At 42.9% G+C, this 13,672-nt stretch overlaps 1 protein-coding gene across 1 annotated transcript in view; it reads left to right on the forward strand.

The window, feature by feature from the left end:
- The first annotated feature begins 4,472 nt into the window (after nt 1-4,472).
- The window catches only part of ptprea (protein tyrosine phosphatase receptor type Ea), a 161,051-nt gene continuing 151,851 nt past the window's right edge, over nt 4,473-13,672 (forward strand). The window contains exon 1 of the mRNA XM_061931918.2: nt 4,473-4,625. The gene's annotated coding sequence lies outside the window, so the exon portion shown is untranslated. The remainder of the gene's footprint in view (nt 4,626-13,672) is intronic.

Genomic DNA, 13,672 nt, shown 5'->3' on the forward strand with positions numbered 1-13,672 from the left:
GTCTTGAATTTGAAAAAAAAAAACATTTTATTTTTCACTAAAGAAGGGTTCGGTGAATGCGCATATGAAACTTGTGGGGTTCGATACCTCCAACAAGGTTAAGAACCACTGCACTAGGGCCAATTTAGTGTTGCCAATCAACCTATCCCCAGGTGCATGTCTTTGGAGGTGGGATGAACCCACACAGTCACGGGGAGAACGTCCAAATTCCACACAGAAAGATCCCGAGCGCAGGATCAAACCCAGGACCTTTGTATTGTGAGGCAGATGCACTAACCCCTCTAACACCGTGCTGCCTGGACTATATATATACAATATATTTGTATTTATTTATTATATTAACAATGATTTAATTCGGGCGGAAGGCGGCGTACACCCTGGACAAGTCGCCACCTCATCGCAGGGCCAACACAGGTAGAGAGACAACATTCACACTCACATTCACACACTAGGGCAGTGGTTCTTAACCTGGGTTCGATCGAACCCTAGGGGTTCGGTGGAGGTCAAAACACACCCGACTCATCGTGTAAATAAAAACTTCTCCCTATAGGCGTATTACGGATACGACAACAGCAGAAGTCAGACTGATTTGCAGGTGTGTAATTTGTTGTGAGTTTATGCACTGTGTTGGTTTTGTTCTTTGAACAAGGTGATGTTCATGCACGGTTCATTTTGTGCACCAGTAAAAAAAACATGGTAACACTTTAGTATGGGGAACATATTCACCATTAATTAGTTGCTTATTAACATGTAAATTAGTAACATATTCACTCTTAACTAATCATTATTAAGTATCGATCAATCAACGTTTATTTATATAGCCCTAAATCACAAGTGTCTCAAAGGGCTGCACAAGCCACAACGACATCCTCGTCGATGTGAATGACTATGAGAAACCTTGGAGAGGACCGCATATGTGGGTAACCCCCCCCCCCCCCCCCCCCCCCCCCCCCTCTAGGGTAGACCGAATGCAATGGATGTCGAGTGGGTCTGACATAATATTGTGAGTGTCCAGTCCATAGTGGATCCAACATAATAGTAAGAGTCCAGTCCATAGTAAGTAATAAGTACTTTATAATGCCTTATTCGGCATGGCCTTATTATAACCCTAACCCTCTAACCCTGGCTCTAACCTTCTAACCCTAACCCTAACCAAATAACTCTAAATTAAGTCTTTGTTACTTAGAATATGTTCCCCTAGTGTCCAAATAACTCTAAATTAAGTCTTTGTTAGGGCTTCACGGTGGCAGAGGGGTTAGTGCATCTGCCTCACAATACGAAGGTCCTGAGTAGTCTTGGGTTCAATCCCGGGCTCGGGATCTTTCTGTGTGGGGTTTGCATGTCCTCCCCGTGACTGCGTGGGTTCCCTCCGGGTACTCCGGCTTCCTCCCACCTCCAAAGACATGCACCTGGGGATAAGTTGATTGGCAACACTAAATTGGCCCTAGTGTGTAAATGTGAGTGTGAATGTTGTCTGTCTATCTGTGTTGGCCCTGCGATGAGGTGGCGACTTGTCCAGGGTGTACCCCGCCTTCCGCCCGATTGTAGCTGAGATAGGCTCCAGCGCCCCCCGCGACCCCAAAGGGAATAAGCGGTAGAAAATGGATGGATGGAAGTCTTTGTTACTTAGAATATGTTCCCCATACTAAAGTGTTACCAAAAAAATATAACTTTGTCTTGAATTTGAAAAAAAAAAACATTTTATTTTTCACTAAAGAAGGGTTCGGTGAATGCGCATTTTGATACTGGTGGGGTTCGATTCCTCCAACAAGGTTAAGAACCACTGCACTAGGGCCAATTTAGTGTTGCCAATCAACCTATCCCCAGGTCATGTCTTTGGAGGTGGGATGAACCCACACAGTCACGGGGAGAACGTCCAAATTCCACACAGAAAGATCCCGAGCACAGGATCAAACCCAGGACCTTTGTATTGTGAGGCAGATGCACTAACCCCTCTAACACCGTGCTGCCTGGACTATATATATACAATATATTTGTATTTATTTATTATATTAACAATGATTTAATTCGGGCGGAAGGCGGCGTACACCCTGGACAAGTCGCCACCTCATCGCAGGGCCAACACAGGTAGACAGACAACATTCACACTCACATTCACACACTCGGGCAGTGGTTCTTAACCTGGGTTCGATCGAACCCTAGGGGTTCGGTGGAGGTCAAAACACACCCGACTCATCATGTAAATAAAAACTTCTCCCTATCGGCGTATTACGGATACGACAACAGCAGAAGTCAGACTGATTTGCAGGTGTGTAATTTGTTATGAGTTTATGCACTGTGTTGGTTTTGTTGTTTGAACAAGGTGATGTTCATGCACGGTTCATTTTGTGCACCAGTAAAAAAACATGGTAACACTTTAGTATGGGGAACATATTCATCATTAATTAGTTGCTTATTAACATGTAAATTAGTAACATATTCGCTCTTAACTAATCATTATTAAGTACTTATTAATGCCTTATTCGGCAAGGCCTTATTATAACCCTAACCCTCTAACCCTGGCCCTAACCAGGTACCATGGGGCACTGAGATTCATCACCAACTGCGCTCCCCTTACTCACCATTGTGTGTTATACTCAATGGTTAACTGGACATCTTTATGTGCTCGACGCCTCAATCATTGGTATGTCTTCATCTACAAAACCATTCTGGGTATCGCTCCATCTTATCTGTCTTGTCTTTTAACAAAGAAACAAGAAAGTCACAATCTTCGTTCAATGAATGTTCTGCAATTTGTCGTCCCCAAAGTAAGAACTGAACTGGGCAAGAAAGCATTTAGGTTTTCAGCACTGAAGGCTTGGAATAACCTACAATCGAATATTAAACTTCAAACCCTTATGTTGAATGAGTTTAAAGCTTCTGTGAAAGGACTGCAGTCTACCTTGTCTGTATGCACATGTGTCATGTGAGCAAGTTTTAATGTTGTAAATGTGATGTTTTAAGTATTTGTTTACTGTTTTAATGTAACCTTGCTGCTGCCCTCTTGGCCAGGTCTCCCTTGGAAAAGAGATCTTTGATCTGAATGGGATTTTACCTGGTTAAATAAAGGCTAATAATAATAACTAGCCCTCTAACCCTAACCCTAACCAAATAACTCTAAATTAAGTCTTTGTTACTTAGAATATGTTCCCTAGTGTCCAAAAAACTCTAAATTAAGTCTTTGTTACTTAGAATATGTTCCCCTTACTAAAGTGTTACCAAAAACATACAACTTTGTCTTGAATTTGATTTATTTATTTTTTTTTTCACTAAAGAAGGGTTCGGTGAATGCGCATATGAAACTTGTGGGGTTCGATACCTCCAACACGGTTAAGAACCACTGCACTAGGGCCAATTTAGTGTTGCCAATGAACCTATCCCCAGGTGCATGTCTTTGGAGGTGGGATGAACCCACACAGTCACGGGGAGAACATCCAAATTCCACACAGAAAGATCCGGAGCGCAGGATCAAACCCAGGACCTTTGTATTGTGAGGCAGATGCACTAACCCAGGGGTTGGCAACTCAAAATGTTGAAAGAGCCATATTGGACCAAAAATACAAAAACAAATCTGTATGGAGCCGCAAAAAATTATAAGCCATATTACATACAGATAGTGTGTCATGAGATATAAATTGAATTAAGAGGACTTAAAGGAATTTAAATGACCTTAAATATAGCTACAAATGAGGCATAATGATGCAATATGTACATATAGCAAGCCTAAATAGCATGTTAGCATCGATTAGCTTGCAGTCATACAGTGACCAAATATGTCTGATTAGCACTTCACACAAGTCAATAACATCAACAAAACTCACCTTTGTGCATTCATGCACAACGTTAAAAGTTTGGTGGACAAAATGAGACAGAAAAAGAAGTGGCATAAAACACGTCCTAGAAAGCCAAAGAAAGTTATACATGTAAACAAACTACGTGAGTTCAAGGACGGCCAAAATTAGTAGGACAAAAGGGCACTCGCCAAATACTCGAATCAGTGAAGCATGTTTAATATAAACAGTGTGCTTTAAAACAACTAGGGAGGTTTGTGTCATGTTTGTCCTCCTACAGAAACCATATTAACACAAAAAATATATTTTTCCATTTTTCATACATTTTTGAAAAAGCCTCAGAGAGCCACTAGGGCGGCGCTAAAGAGCCGCATGCGGCTCCAGAGCCGCGGGTTGCCGACCCCCGCACTAACCCCTCTAACACCGTGCTGCCTGGACTATATATATATATATATACAATATATTTGTATTTATTTATTATATTAACAATGATTTAATTCAAGAGCTACATCAAAATAAATATGCATAACTTTTTGAAGATAATAGCGCTCACTTTTGATTGACAGTCACGCCAAGAGACAGCAGAAAGCTGCAGTACACTTAGTGACCTCAGTGTGTCGCTGTTTGCCACCGTGCAAAAAGCGCGTGACGGCGGCATGGCGGCGGCTTGTGTTCGCTGGAGTAAACACTGGCTCCTCCTTCCCGGCGTGACAGGCGGACACACCGAACCCCTCGCCTCGCCTTTTTTTTCTCCCCTCTCTATCTCCTTCTCCTTCTCCGACTCCGAGACATATTAAGCTCTGCTCTGCGGGTCCACATGTTGAAACCTCCCAGGTGAGTTAATGTGTTCGCTGGATAGCTTCCTGGTCGCCACGGAGTGTTCGCTAACTGTTTAGCTTGTTTTGGTGTGTGTTTGGTTTCATTTGTTGTCACACCTGTGCGTGACGCTCCCAGGACGTCACCATTAAAGCTAAGAAATGTGACATATTGTATCAACTATTGGTTTATTGTTCATTACTGCGACCGAACCACTGTTATTTCCCCCCCCCTATCGAACCTGCACTGACCCGGTCAGTCAGTGTGGATCCACTCCCACGCTCCATCAAGTCCATGGTCTTAACTGGCGGTTTTCCACCCATTTAGCTTTTTATTACCTGTGATTCAACTGCAAGTGTTTAAAGTTATCGTTCATGTTTTGACCTGGAGTTGCTGGTTTTATGGTGGCTGTCAAATCCTAAGAGGTCAGAAGTCAGCCGTCAGCATCCTTGACAGTGTGCAGTCAAGCAGGGGTGTCAACATGGTTTTCATTGAGGGCCACACTGCTCTCTGAGGGCTACTTGATATGATTTTAATGCATAATCTCCTCGTGATGGTATTACACAATTCCCAGTGCATTTGATTATTATGTTTTAATATTGATTGATTGAAACTTTTATTAGTAGATTGCACAGTACAGTACATATTCCGTACAATTGACCACTAAATGGTAACACCCCAATAAGTTTTTCAACTTGTTTAAGTCGGGGTCCACGTAAATCAATTCATGGTACATATATATACTGTCACAGTGGTTCTTAACCTTGTTGGAGGTACTGAACCCCACCAGTTTCATATGCGCATTCACCGAACCCTTCTTTAGTGAAAATTAAAATGTTGTTTTTTTTCAAGTTCAAGACAAAGTTATATGTTTTTGGTAACACTTTAGTATGGGGAACATATTCTAAGTAACAAAGACTTAATTTAGAGTTTTTCGGACACTAGGGCAGGGGTAGGCAACCCGCGGCTTCGGAGCCGCATGCGGCTCTTTGATCACTCTGATGCGGCTCAGCAGCTAACTTGCTGAACCCCCCCAATTTTACCGTGAGACTAAAGGATTTCAGTGCTTCTCGCAGAAAACTCCCGGGATTAATATTCACCCTTACAGCTATAATAAGGGCATGTCATGATGGTTCAACATTTGGCGCCCTCTACATTCTGTATTAACAACGTGCCAGCCCAACACTTGTATTACAATAAAAATCTGCTACTTGCACACATACGTGACAGCAAGGCATACTTGGTCAACAGCTACACAGGTTACACTGACGGTGACCATATAAAACAACTTTAACACTCTTACTAATCATGCGCCACACTTTGAACCAAAACCAAACAAGAATGACAAATACATTTTGGGAGAACATCTGCACCTTAACACAACATAAACAAAACAGAACAAACACCCAAAATCCCATGCAGCCCTGACTCTTCCAGGCTACATTATACACCCCTGCTACCACCAAACCCCGCCCCCACCCCAACCCTGCTCCCTCACACATCAACCCCCCCCCCCTCTCTGTGGGTTGAGGTGGGCGGGGTTTGGTAGCGGGGGTGTATCATGTATCCCGGAAGAGTTAGGGCTGCATGGGATTCTGGGTATTTGTTCATGGGATTCTGGGTATTTGTCCTGTTGTGTTACGGTGCAGATGTTCTCCTGAAATGTGTTTGTCATTCTTGTTTGGTGTATTAGTAAGAGTGTTAAAGTTTTTTTTATACCGCCACCGTCAGTGTAACCTGTGTGGTTGTTGACCAAGTATGCATTGCTGTCACCTACTTGAGCAAGCGGAAGCCCCATACTATATGTGGCTGATCAGGCACGCTGGTTGTCGTGGGTGCTATATGCAGAATAGGGCATGACGTTGACAAGCGTCAGTCAATTAAAGCCCGCGGGCCGCACCAGCTTTCATATTTCATATAAAGGTGTGAGCAGCGTGTCTGAGACCCCTGGTTTATACATAGCACAAATAAAAAAAAAACTTTTTTATGCAGTGTTATATCATTTAAAATTTCAAAACATTTTGGCGGCTCCCATTGTTGTCTATAATTTGTGAAACTGGTCAAAATGGCTCTTTGACTGGTAAAGGTTGCCGACCCCTGCACTAGGGGAACATATTCTACGTAACAAAGACTTAATTTAGAGTTATTTGGTTAGGGTTAGGGTTAGAGGGTTAGGGCCAGGGTTAGAGGGTTAGTGTTATAATAAGGCCATGCAGAATAGGGCATTAATAAGTACTTAATAATGACTAGTTAAGAGCCAATATGTTACTAATTTGCATGTTAATAAGCAACTAATTAATGGTGAATATGTTCCCCATGCTAAAGTGTTACAATGTTTTATTACTGGTGCACAAAATGAACCGTGCCTGAACATCACCTTGTTCAAAGAACAAAACCAACAGTGCATAAACTCACAACAAATTACACACCTGCAAATCAGTGTGACTTCTGCTGTTGCCGTATTAGTAATACGCCAATAGGGAGAAGTTTTTATTTACACGATGAGTCGGGTGTGTCTTGACCTCCGCCGAACCCCTGAGCCCGACTCACCGAACCCCTGGGGTTCGATCGAACCCAGGTTAAGAACCACTGTACTATCAGCATAATACAGTCATCACACAAGTTAATCATCAGAGTATATACATTTAATTATTTACATTATTTACAATCCGAGGGGTGGGATGTGGTGGTGGTGGGGGGGGTTGATATCAGCACTTCAGTCATCAACAAATACATCATCTGAGAAATGGACATTGAAACCGTGTAGGTCTGACTTCGTAGGATATGTACAGCGAGCAGTGAACATAGTGAGTTCAGATAGCATAAGAACAAGTATATACATTTGATCATTTACATTTGATTATTTACAATCCGGGGAGGTGGGATGTGGAGGGGGGAGGGTGTTAGTCGAGGGTTGTAGTTGCCTGGAGGTGTTCTTTTAGTGCGGTTTTGAAGGAGGATAGAGATGCACTTTCTTTTACACCTGTTGGGAGTGCATTCCATATTGATGTGGCATAGAAGGAGAATGAGTTAAGACCTTTGTTGGATCGGAATCTGGGTTTAACGTGGTTTGTGGAGCACCCCCTGCTGTTGTGGTTATGGCGGTCATTTACGTTATGGAAGTAGTTTGACATGTACTTCGGTAAACGTACGTAACGTACAGTCACGATCAAAACTTTACATGCACTTGTAAAGAACATAATGTCATGGCTGTCTTGAGTTTCCAATAATTTCTACAACTCTTATTCTTTTGTGATAGAGTGATTGGAGCACATACTTGTTGGTCACCAAAAACATTCATGAAGTTTGGTTCTTTTATGAATATATTATGAGTCTACTAAAAACGTGACCAAATCTGCTAGGTCAAAAGTATACATACAGCAATGTTAATATTTGGTTACATGTTTCACTGCAATAAGGCACTTTTGGTAGCTATCCACAAGCTTCTGGCAAGCTTCTGGTTGAATTTTTGACCGCTCCTCTTGACAAAATTGGTGTAGTTCAGCTACATTTGTTGGTTTTCTGACATGGACTTGTTTCTTCAGCATTGTCCACACGTTTAAGTTAGGACTTTGGGAAGGCCATTCTAAAACCTTAATTCTAGCCTGATTTAGCCATTCATTTTACCACTTTTGACGTGTGTTTAGGGTCATTGTCCTGTTGGAACACCCAATTGCGCCCAAGACCCAACCTCCGGGCTGATGATTTTGGGTTGTCCTGAAGAATTAGGAGGTAATCCTCCTTTTTCATTGTCCCATTTACTCTCTGTAAAGCACCAGTTCCATTGGCAGCAAAACAGGCCCAGAGCATAATACTACCACCACCATGCTTGACGGTAGGTTTGGTGTTCCTGGGATTAAAGGCCTCAGCTTTTCTCCTCCAAACATATTGCCAGGTATTGTGGCCAAACAGCTCCATTTTTGTTTCATCTGACCACAGAAGTTTCCTCCAGAAGGTCGTATCTTTGTCCATGTAATGTCCGATGAAACAAAGCTCAAGCTGCTGGCCACACTTTGGACACTCGTGTGTTTTAATAAGGTTTTTCGATTGGTCAGATCCATTCATCCATTTTCTACCGCTTATCCCTTTTCAACTCATATTCAATTGAATAGACTGCAAAGACAAGATACTTAACGTTCAAACTGGAAAACTTTATTTTTTGCAAATATGAACTCATTTGGAATTTGATGCCTGCAACATGTTTCAAAAAAGCTGGCACAAGTGGCGGAAAAGACTGAGAAAGTTGAGGTATGTTCATCAAACACTTATTTGGAACATCCCAAATGTGAACAGGCTAATTGGGAACAGGTGGGTGCCATGATTGGGTATAAAAGCAGCTTCCATGAAATGCTCAGTCATTCACAAACAAGGATGGGGCGAGGGTCACCACTTTGTGAACAAATGCGTGAGCAAATTGTCAAACAGTTTAAGAACAACATTTCTCAACGAGCTATTGCAAGGAATTTAGGGATTTCATCATCTACGGTCCGTAATATCATCAAAAGGTTCAGAGAATCTGGAGAAATCACTGCACGTGACGATATAGCTCGGTTGGTAGAGCGGCCGTGCCAGCAACTTGAGGGTTGCAGGTTCGATCCCCGCTTCCGCCATCCTAGTCATTGCCGGTGTGTCCTTGGGCAAGACACTTTACCCACCTGCTCCCAGTGCCACCCACACTGGTTTAAATGTAACTTAGATATTGGGTTTCACTATGTAAAGCGCTTTGAGTCACTTGAGAAAAAGCGCTATATAAATGTAATTCGCTTCACTTCACTTCACGTAAGCGATGATATTACAGACCTTTGATCTCTCAGGTGGTACTGCATCAAAAGCGACATGTGTGTGTAAAGGATATCTCCACATGGACTCAGGAACACTTCAGAAAACCACTATCTGTAACTGCAGTTTGTCGCTACATCTGTAAGTGCAAGTTAAAACTCTACTATGCAAAGCGAAAGCCATTTATCAACAACACCCGGAAACGCAGCCGGCTTCGCTTGGCCCGAGCTCATCTAAGATGGACTGATGCAAAGTGTAAAAGTGTTCTGTGGTCTGACGAGTCCACATTTCAAATTGTTTTTGGAAACTGTGGACGTCGTGTCCACCGGAAGAAAGAGGAAAAGAACCAACCAGATAGTTATAGGCGCAAAGTTCAAAAGCCAGCATGTGTGATGGTATGGGGGTGTATTAGTGCCCAAGACATGGGTAACTTACACATCTGTGAAGGCGCCATTAATGCTGAAAGGTACATACAGGTTTTGGAGCAACATAGGTTGCCATCCAAGCAACGTTACCATGGACGCCCCTGCTTATTTCAGCAAGACAATGCCAAGCCACGTGTTACAACAGCGTGGCTTCATAGTAAAAGAGTGCGGGTACTAGACTGGCCTGTCTGTAGTGCAGAACGGTCTCCCATTGAAAATGTGTGGCGCAATATGAAGCGGAAAATACCACACTGTTGAACAACTTAAGCTGTACATCAAGCAAGAATGGGAAAGAGTTCCACCTGAAAAGCTTTAAAAAATGGTTTCCTCAGTTCCCCAATGTTTACTGAGTGTTGTTAAAAGGAAAGGCCATGTAACACAGTGGTAAAAATGCCCCTGTGACAACTTTTTTGCTATGTGTTGCTGCCATTAAATTCTAAGTTAATGATTATTTGCCAAAAAAAAAAGGTTTCTCAGTTCGAACATTAAATATCTTGCAGTCTATATATAACTTGAAAAGGATTTGCAAATCATTGTATTCTGTTTTTATTTACCATTTACACAATGTGCCAACTTCACTGGTTTTAGGTTTTCTACATGGGGATTGTGAATGATAGGCAACATTCCCAAAAAGTGTAGTTTCCCTTGAAATACTGAGCTACTGTCACCCTATTGTCATGTTCATTCGGTTATTTTAAAAATAACTCCACACTCTAACTCCCGTCGACTTCCCTATCTGTATCTGTGATGCTTCTTCTTCTCTTGTTCTTCTGGGAATTGTGTCCAAGCCGTCTGGGAAGAAAGGCAGAAGATAATGAGGTGCCGTGAACTAAACAAAGAGTCAGAGACAATAGCAATGTTTCTCGTTTGCTCCGAATTGAATATTTTTGCTGGATTTGTGTGGGAAGGTTGTTGCGAGATGTAATATAAAGAGATGCATCAAAAAATGCACCGTTTTGTTAGAACAGTGTGGTTTTTTTTTGTGGTTGTAGTGGTGTCGAGTGTATATTGGTTTCCTTCTTCTTTCTCGTGGAAGTCGGACGTGTGAGAAGGCAAACTGACACGTGTGAGAGGCTGAGCGACAATTAATGAGACGTAAAAGTGTGGCCTTGAACTTCAAATTGGCCTTTTGTTGTTGTTTCTTTGCCGCATCCGCTGTCAAGTTCAATTAAGGGAGACACTTTTCTCCCGTGGCGGCTGAGGAAAACGGCCGGCCGCAGTAATCAAAGTCAAAAATCTAAACTGCATTCAACCTGGCCCGTGCATGCTAAAGCACGTCGGGCCTGTGCCGTGTCGCAAGTTACCACAAGCTTGCGTGTGCTGGGCTCGCATCTGATAAGCCGCAGAATCTAAAGCTTCCATTTTGGATGCTTGCTTATTACGTTAACACTTTGAAAGCGCCGTTGCAGAGGGTTGGGATGATGATGATAACGATGAGATGTGGAACAGAGGTGTCAAACTGGGAGCAAACAAACACGCGTAAAAGGTGTGTCACTTCCTGCCTGGAGGGCCTGGGTCAGATCTGGAAAGTGAAGCGGGACCACGTTGCCACAAGGATTATGTTAAAAGGTTCCAGATCGATTGTTGGTGAAAAAAGTAAAAACAATCATTAACCCTTGTGTAATGTTCATATTGTTGTTACTCAGCCAGCGTTTGTGGGTCTGATGGACCCGTTGCATTTTGTGGCTTTTAATGCCTCACAATCAAACACTTTTATGTTAAAATACTGAACAGATGTTTATGTGTACCAGTATTTTAACATAAAAGTGTTTGATTGTGAGGCATTAAAAGCCACAAAATGCAACGGGTCCATCAGACCTACAAACGCTTGCTGAGTAACAACATAATAAACGTTGCACGGAAAATTTCTCTGCCAGTCTCTGCATCCCACAGGGATTCTTCTTTTGTGTTTCTGCACCTGCGGTTCCCACACAAGGTTGCAACATTGTTTGTCAACACTGTCTGCTCTCATTTTCTCGCACATTTGACCCTCTGATGTTCTGTGTACCTACACTCAATCAATCAATCAATCAATCAATCAATGTTTATTTATATAGCCCTAAATCACAAGTGTCTCAAAGGGCTGCACAAGCCACAACGACATCCTCGGTACAAAGCCCACATAAGGGCAAGGAAAAACTCACCCCAGTGGGACGTCGATGTGAATGACTATGAGAAACCTTGGAGAGGACCGCATATGTGGGTAACCCCCCCCCCCCCTCTAGGGGAGACCGAATGCGATGGATGTCGAGTGGGTCTGATATAATATTGTGAGAGTCCAGTCCATAGTGGATCCAACATAATAGTAAGAGTCCAGTCCATAGTGGGGCCAGCAGGACACCATCCCGAGCGGAGACGGGTCAGCAGCGCAGAGATGTTCCCAGCCGATGCACAGGCGAGCGGTCCACCCCGGGTCCCGACTCTGGACAGCCAGCACTTCATCCATGGCCACCGGATCTGTGCGCCCCCCCCCCCCCCCCCCCCCCCCCCCCCCCCCCACAAGGAAGAGGGGAGCAGAGGAGAAAAGAAAAGAAACGGCAGATCAACTGGTCTAAAAGGGGGGCTATTTAAAGGCTAGAGTATACAAATGAGTTTTAAGATGGGACTTAAATGCTTCTACTGAGGTAGCATCTCTAATTGTTACCGGGAGGGCATTCCATAGTACTGGAGCCCGAATAGAAAACGCTCTATAGCCCGCAGACTTTTTTTGGGCTCTGGGAATCACTAATAAGCCGGAGTTCTTTGAACGCAGATTTCTTGCCGGGACATATGGTACAATACAATCGACAAGATTCGGTCCTCCTCCTGTCTCGGCCTGCTGTGTGTGCGCGTGTGTGCGTGTGTGCGTGTGTGTGTGTGTGTGTGTGTGTGTGTGTGTGTGTGTGTGTGTGTGTGTGTGTGTGTGTGTGTGTGTGTGTGTGTGTGGTACATAGAACATCAATTTCCACACTTCTATTAGCCCTGGTCCAGTGGACCCGGACATCTTATATGTAACAGAAATGAGTAGGGGGGGGGTGTATGGTGTGTAGGGCTGCAACTAACGATTAATTTGATAATCGATTAATCTGTCGATTATTACTTCGATTAATAATCGGATAAAAGAGACAAACTACATTTCTATCCTTTCCAGTAATTTATTGGAAAAAAACAGCATACTGGCACCATACTTATTTTGATTATTGTTTCTCAGCTGTTTGTACATGTTGCAGTTTATAAATAAAGGTTTATAAAAATAAATAAATTGCCTTTGCGCATGTGCATAGCATAGATCCAACGAATCGATGACTAAATTAATCGCCAACTATTTTTATAATCGATTTTAATCGATTAGTTGTTGCAGCCCTAATGGTGTGTGGTCATTAAGTATGTATTCTGATATATGTTCTTCACAGAAAATAAGCCAAAGTCATTGAGTCTCAGTTTGAAAAATTAGTTAATTGTACCATTTTTCTTTGAATAAAAAATGAAAACGGGTCCCACAGACCCGAACATCACACAAGGGTTAACACAATCCATACCAAGAAGTGGTTTCCCTCCCATTTATTCATATTGAAACACGATCTGGGCGCATAGTGATGCGGGGGTCGTTCTCCCAAGATGCAGACGGACTTCGGACACAGTGTGCAGGTAGGAAATTATTTATTTTAGCAATAAATCAGGCGGGAACAAACAAAAGTGTGCTCATAACACAAAATCTAAGGGGGGCTCGCGTGGGAGCCAGCAAACAAAAGGAGTTTAGCGTGGAAGCTAATTTACCAAAACAGGAATCAAACCGTCGTTAACTGATGCTTGTAGCAAATTAGGAAGCCAGACTGACTGACCGGCAAAGTCAGGATTAAATAGTGCTCTGAATAGTGCTCG

The sequence above is a fragment of the Nerophis lumbriciformis genome, linkage group LG39, assembly GCF_033978685.3.
Source record: "Nerophis lumbriciformis linkage group LG39, RoL_Nlum_v2.1, whole genome shotgun sequence".
NCBI classification, from domain to species: Eukaryota; Metazoa; Chordata; class Actinopteri; order Syngnathiformes; family Syngnathidae; genus Nerophis; species Nerophis lumbriciformis.